General features: G+C 41.9%; 1 pseudogene; it reads right to left on the bottom strand.

Annotated features, from left to right (window-relative positions):
- Positions 1-3,804: 3,804 nt before the first annotated feature.
- Positions 3,805-5,647, bottom strand: LOC138095449 (small ribosomal subunit protein uS3 pseudogene; annotated as a pseudogene).
- Between the last annotated feature and the right edge of the window lie 1,853 nt (positions 5,648-7,500).

The following is a 7,500-nucleotide window of genomic DNA, read 5'->3' as shown; positions in this document are numbered from 1 at the left end:
TTTCTACTGATTAGAGTCCAAGGACCATGGTTGATAACACTTTCCAGTTTATTCCTCCTTGGGCACTCTTCCTCAGTCCTAGGATTCTGTTGTAAGTTATATTTTCTCTTTTATCATGGCTTAATAGTATAGCTTTATATTAAACTTCCCTTGTTTAAATCACATGTGGTTTCTGTTCCCGACTGGACACTAACTGATATACTACCATCACTTCCTATTGCTGTGTGGCACAGGTCCCTAGATCTGTGTTGGTGATTTCATGGAGTCTGTCCTTGAGCCCCTGCTTTATCATCCATTTTACAATATTTTCAGGGGCTTCCTGGCTGGTCCATTGGTTGAGAGTTCGCCTGCCAATGCAGGGGACACGGATTCAATCCCTGGTCCAAGAAGATCCTGCATGCCTTGGGGCAACTGAGCCCAGGCACCACAATAAGAAAAGCCCCCACAGTGAGAGGCCCACTTACCACAACCAGAGAGAGTCCACACGCAGCAAGGAAGGCCCAGCGCAGCCAAAAATAAACCAACCAGTTAATTTAAAAATATTTTCAAATTTTTGTTTCTAATTTTTCAACCTGGGTTATTTATAACTATAGTCTTTAATTTCTAGGCAGCTGGACATTTTCTAATATATTATAGTTACTGTTTTCTATGAACAAGAACATACTCTGTCCTGTCACAAAGAAATAGACTGTGGCTTTCTTTCTGGCCCAGCATGTAGTTGATTTTGATTTGTGTATTTGATGGGAATGTTAACATTTTACCAGATGTTCTCAGTGTGTTAATTAGATCAAGTTTGTTGATTGTCTTATTCAGATCATCTGTACCTGAATCTTTTTTTTTAAATATTTTGTGGTCTGCTGCTTCTGTTATTAAAAGAGGTGAGTTTTAGTCTTCTACTACAGTGGAATCTGCATTTTAGTTTTGGAAAATTTTTCTGTGGTAAATTATTTTCCATGATTCTAGTCCAAACTTTCTATGTACTTATATTTAAAGTGTATCCCTTGTAAGCAGCTTAGGGATCAGTCTATATCTGGCTCACCTCAGGCCCTAGAATGTAAACATGGAAACTGCTTCTGGCCTTTCCTCTGAGAGCTTGGTGGGTCTTTGTCTCAACCCTAAGGTACTGCAGGAATATCCTCTCCATTTTTTCACTGATTTTTAGCTTAGCATTTTCTTCTGTGCAGTTTAAAAATTTGATCAGTTCTTACCAGGTCTTTCTTCTTGTTGGGCCCTGCTGTCATCATAGGATGTGAGAGCTCCCCCTTCTGGTCTCCTATCCTATTTAATTGAGGTTTCTGTTTATTAATTTTTTTTAACAGAAGATAGGAAAGGAGGGAGAATTCAGCAAACCATAAACAAAGTGAAAAGGCAACCACATATCTGAAAATGAAGTGACCAATAAGGGATTAATCTCCAAAATATACAACAGCTCATGCAGCTCAATAACAAAAACAAACAGCACAATCAAAAAGTGGGCAGAAGATCTAAATAGGCGTGTTTCCAAAGATAGCCACAGAGCACATGCAAAGATGCTCAATATCACTAATTAGTAGCGAAATGCAAATCAAAACTCTGATGAGGTGATCAGCTCACATTGGTCAGAGAGGGTACCTACCTGCTAAGTTGCTTAAGTGTCTGACTCTTTGTGACTCCATGGATTGTAGCCCACCAGGCTCCTCTGTCCATGGAATTCTCCAGGCAAGAATACTGGAGTGGGTTGCCATGCCCTCTCTCTTCCAGGGGATCTTCCCAATCCAGGTATCGAACCCACATCTGTTAAGTCTCCTGCATTGGCAGGTGGGTTCTTTACCACTAGTGCCACCAGAGTGGCCATCATCAAAATATCTTCAAACAATATATGCTGGAGAGGGTGTGGAGAAAAGGGAACCCTCCTAAACTGCTAGTGGGAATGTAAATTGGAACAGCCACAATAGAGAACATTATAGAGATCCCTTTAAAAAACTAAAAACAGAAGTACCATATGACCTCACAATCCCACTATGAGGGATAGATCTAAAGAAAATCGTTATTCATAAAGATACATGTACCCAAATGTTCAGTGAAGCAGTATTTACAGTAGATAGGAGACAGAAGCAGCCCAAATGTCCGTCAACAGAGGAATGGATAAAGATGTACATATATACAATGGAATATTACTCAGGCATAAAAAGAACAAAATAATGCCGTTTGCAGCAACATGGATGGACCTAGAGATTGTCATACTGAGTGAAGGTAGTCAGAGAAAGAGAAATGTCATATGCTATTGCTTGTATATGGAATCTAAAAAAATGTACAAAGTAACTTATTTCCAGAACAGAAATAGAGTCATGATGTAGAAAACAATTTTATGGTTATCAGGGAGGGGAATGGGGGAGAAGGATAAAATGGGGCATTGGGATTGACATATACACACTGCTGCTGCTGCTGCTGCTGCTAAGTTGCTTCAGTCGTGTCGGACTCTGTGCGACCCCATAGATGGAAGCCCACCAGGCTCCCCTGTCCGTGAGATTCTCCAGGCAAGAACACTGGAGTGGGTTGCCATTTCCTTTTCCAGTGCATCAAAGTGAAAAGTGAAAGTGAAGTCACTCAGTCCTGTCTGACTCTTCGCGACCCCATGGACTGCAGCCTACCAGGCTCCTCCATCCATGGGATTTTCCAGGCAACAGTACTGGAGTGGGGAGCCATTGCCTTCTCCACATATACACACTACTATATATAAAATATTGTGGCTTGGCCAAAAAGTTCATTCATTCAGGTTTGTAATATTGTACAAAAACCTGAACAAACATTTTGGCCAACCCAGTAAAGTGAAAGTGAAAGCTGTTCAGTCGTGTCCAGCTCTTTGCGACCCCCTGGACTGTAGCCTACCAGGCTCCTCTGTCCATGGAATTCTGCAGGACAGGATACTGGAGTGTGTAGCCGTTCCCTTCTCCACGGGGTCTTCCCAACCCAGGGATAGAATCCAGGTCTCCTGCGTTGCAGGTGGATTCTTTACCATCTGAACAACCAGGGAAGCCCAAATAGATAACTACCATATAGCACAGGAAACTCTACTCAATACTCTGTAATGACCTGTATGGGAAAAACATCCAAAAAAGAGTGGATATATAAAACTGATTCACTTTTCTGTATAGCAGAAACTAAAATCAACTCTACCCCAATACAAATTTTTTCAAAAACTGAAAATAAGATTACAGAGAATTTATAACAAATATAAATATTATATCAATAAAATAAAAGGAATTAACATGAAATGAAAGTCTTCTGGAAAAGATGGAGTAAGGGCACTTCTCCCTGTTCTTCCCACTAAGCACAGTCATAACCTCTGGATACTATACATCAAATAAGCACAAGAAGACACTGAGAGGTGGAGGAAAGCAGTCAGGCTGGCTGGGACCACAGGACCAAAGAGCAACACAGAGGCAGGTTCCTCGGGTTTCCCTTCTGCCTCCTGTATCCAACAGTGGGAGCTGGAGAAGCCAGCAATCCAGAAATAACGACAACACAGACAGCCCTCCCAAAAGCCTGCTCTGTCTAGAACATGACGTCTAGGTGATAACTCCCCTACTCCAGTCAAGCACTGTGGCAAAAACAAGGGCTTCACCCTACTCCTGTAGCCAAAATATAAGAGGGGCCTAGATGCTCACAAGTTGTGACAAGACACATCCCCACCCTCATTGGGTTGGTGGTGTCAGAGACGCTGGAGTGGGGAGCTGAGACTTTTATAGCCTCCCAACAACAGTGAGTCCTTATCCCACTCTGCAGTGTCAGTGGGAGTATGGAAGCGCCAGGGTGGTGTTTGTGTCAGCAAACATCTAGTGGGGTCCCTGAGCTCTTAGAGTAATGGGGCACCTTCTGTCCCTGGGTGTCAGCACAGGCAAAGTAGGGTGGCTGGACTTCCACCTCCAGCAAGCAGTAAGTAGACACTGATAAGACAGAAGACCTGAATAAAAGCTAGTGTCTCATAACACAGTACTCACAGTGTTCAGGATTCAGTTGAAAATCATTGTCAGAAAATCTCAACTTGAATGAGAAAATACAATTGACAAACACCAATTTTGAGAAGATTCAGAAGTTGGAATTATGTGACAAGGAAATTTACGAAACTAATTTGGGAGAAGATTTACAATACGTAGGGAAAAACGTATAGTACGTCCTCTGTACTCTGTACCCCTAATCCCACAAAGGTAGCATTTTGCGTGACTATAATATCAGATCCATGATACTGACATTAGTACAACCCACAGAGTTTATTAAGGTGTTGCCAGTTGTATAAACAGCCATGTGCATGCATGTGTGTGTGTGTGTGGTTCTATGAAATTTGTCACATAGGAGTTTTGTGCATCTAGCATCTTGAGATCCAGAACTGCTCTGTCACTGCAAGGCTCCCTTGGGCTACGCTTTTGGAGCCACCCCTCCCTCAAATCCTAACTCCTAGAAACCACCCACTTGTTTCTCATGTCTATAATCACATGAGTTTAAGAGACCTGGGTTGGATCCCTTGGGTTGGGAAGAGCCCCTGGAGAAGGGAAAGGCTACCCACTCCAGTATTCTGGCCTGGAGATTCCTGGAGATTCCATGGACTGTATCGTCCACGGGGTCGCAAAGAGTCAGACACGACTAAGCGACTTTTACTTTCAAAAATATTATAGAAATGGAATCATTCAGTATGTAACTTTTGGAGATTGGTTTTTCTCACTCAGCATAATTTCCTTAAGATCTATCCTGGTTGTTGTGTGTAATTTATTCCTTTTTATTACTGAATAGAATTCCATGATACAGATGTACAAATTTGTTTAACCATTCATCCATTGAAGAACTGAATTGTTTCCCGTTGGAGTTATTTTTTTTTTCTTTAAAACATTTTTTATTAAACATCTTTATAGAGCAGCATCCAAACTCCCGATCCAGTGGCCAAGGAGACCGATTTTGCTGTGGGTACCAGCTGGGGCATGCAGGCAGCTCAGGCTTCCCACTCTTCTGTTTAGAGACGAGGGTGGCAGGCAGTGTTTCACCTTTGGCTTCCACAAAGGTGGAAGAGGCTTCTGAGGGCCAGTCTTACCAGTTGGGTCCCAAGGCAGGATGCTCTTTCCCTTGACGCCCAGCACACCCTGTCTGAACAGCACGGGGCGCACGGTAGGCTCAACATAGTAGCTAAGAGGTCCCCACTGTGGCTCATGAGGCCATCTGCATGGACTTAGCCATGCATGGATTCAGCCCTCTGTCCTCAGAGTTTCCCAGACACTACCGCCTCGCAGCCTTTGGCCCCACTCTCCAGGAAGAACTGCAGCGTACCACAGCAGGCCTGCCACACAGGAGGGTGGAGGACCGACCAGTCTGTAACACAGAGACTCTGCCTGGACAATGGCACACAGACCTCCTGTGGCTACCTTTTCAGCATAAAGCTCTACACACTGCCATCAGGGAAGCCAAATCTCTTCTGAACCACAGCAGTCAATTCCCAGAATCCACCGGCCCTTCTCACCAAGAACATTCTGTGTCCTGGTGGCCAAGATAATGATTTCTGTCCTGGTTGGAATAACATAGACCTCACCTCAGCCAGCTCCTCAGTGAAAAACTCATTTAGTTCAGCTTTGAAGATGCCATCAACGACGAACTTCCTCTTCTTAGCCCCAGTTGGAGTCATTATTGATAAATCTACTGTGCACACTTATATATACATTTTTGTGTGAATTGAAGCTTCGATTTCTCAGGGATAAATTCTCAAGTGCAGTTCGTGATTCATATGGTAGTTACCTCTTTAGTTTGTTTTTTGTTTTTTAATTGCTAAACTGTTTTCCAGAATGGATGGTTATTTTACATTCCTACAAGCAATAAATGAGTGATGAAGTCTCTCTGCCTCTTCACTAACATTTGGTGTTATCAATATTTTTTATTTTAATTATTTTGGAAGGTGTGTAGTAATATCTCATTGTGGTTTGAATTTATAAATTCAAATGACTACTGATATTGAACATCTTTTCCCGTGCTTATTTTCCATCTATATATCTTCATGAATAGAAATATCTGTTCATAGCTTTTCCCCATTTTCTAATTCAATTGTTTTCTTGATATTGAATTTTGAGAGTTCTTTGTATATTCTGCATACAAGTCCCTTGTCAAATATATGATTTGCAAAACTTTTTCTTAGTCTGTGGATATGCTTGCCTTTTCATCCTCTTAACAAAGTCTTTTACAGAGAAAATATTTTAATTTTGATAAGATAAATTTATCAATATTTTTCTCTTATGGATCATACTTTTGAGCTTCCCTGGTAGCTCAGAGGTTAAAGCATCTGCCTGCAATGCAGGAGACCTGGGTTCTTGGTGTCAAGTGTAAGAATTCCTTGTCTGAGAACAAGAACCTCAAGACTTTCTCCCATTTTTTTTTTTCCTCTAACAGTTTTTATTTTACACTTTTAAGTCTGTGATTCATATAGACATGATATTTGGGTTGAGGCTCATTTAATGTCTCGTTTCTCTAGCACATTTTCTTGAAAATGCTATCTTTCCTTGTTTGAATGGCTTTTCACCTTTGTCAAAATAAGCTGGACATTTGTGTAGATGAATTTCTGGGATCCCTCTTTGGTTCTGTTAATCTATGTGTCGATCCCCCGCCAGGCTTCCCTGGTGACTCAGTTGGTAAAGAATCCACCTGCAATGCAGAGACCCAGGTTCAACCCCTGGGTCATGAACATCATCTGGAGAAGAGAATGAGAGAGCTAATTCTTAGGTAGGTGGGTAAGGAGTCTGGTGCTCTTGAGGAGGAGTAAAGGACAAACATTTCTTTTCTACTCTCCTTCTCAGTCGAACTTTCCTGGTGTCTCAGACAGTAAAGTGTCTGTCTACAATATGGGAGACCTGGGTTCGATCCCTAGGTTGGGAAGATTCCCTGGAGAAGGAAATGGCAACCCACTCCAGTACTCTTGCCTAGAAAATCCTATGGACGGAGGAGCCTGGTGCAGGCTACTGTCCATGGGGTTGCAAAGAGTCAGACACTACTGAGTGACTTCACTTACCCTCTTACCTCTTCTTAGTCAAGATTTTTTTTCTTAAACTCTGAGTTGTTATGGCAACAATCTATTTCTTCTAAGACTAACTTTCTTTAAGGCCAGAGCTAATGATTACATAATAAAACAACTCATCTTACTGAGGGGTATGTTTTTCCTTAAACTCTGTACCAACAGTTATATAACAACAATGTATCTTGCTCAAGGACACGTTTCTCCTTCTTAAGAACCTTCTGACTAATCCTGTTATCTTAAGATGCATGTTGTGGGAGTGGGTCTGGTAAGACCTTTCTGTTGTTAGTAACCAACTAAAAATTATATAAAAAACCTTGATAAGACAGGCCAGTGGGGCACTCTCCGGCCCCTTCTGATATCTGTGTCTCTCTCTATCCCTTTTTCACTGTGATAAAACTTTTGCCACATGAAGCTCTAAGTGCCTAAAGCCTTGTCTCTGGTCCCAAAGCTAATTTCTCTCCTTCAGAGGTCACGAA

Source organism: Capricornis sumatraensis, chromosome 19, assembly GCF_032405125.1.
Source record: "Capricornis sumatraensis isolate serow.1 chromosome 19, serow.2, whole genome shotgun sequence".
Classification (NCBI taxonomy): Eukaryota; Metazoa; Chordata; class Mammalia; order Artiodactyla; family Bovidae; genus Capricornis; species Capricornis sumatraensis.
Note: the sequence above shows the minus strand (reverse complement) of the source record. Positions and strands in the feature narration are given on the sequence as shown.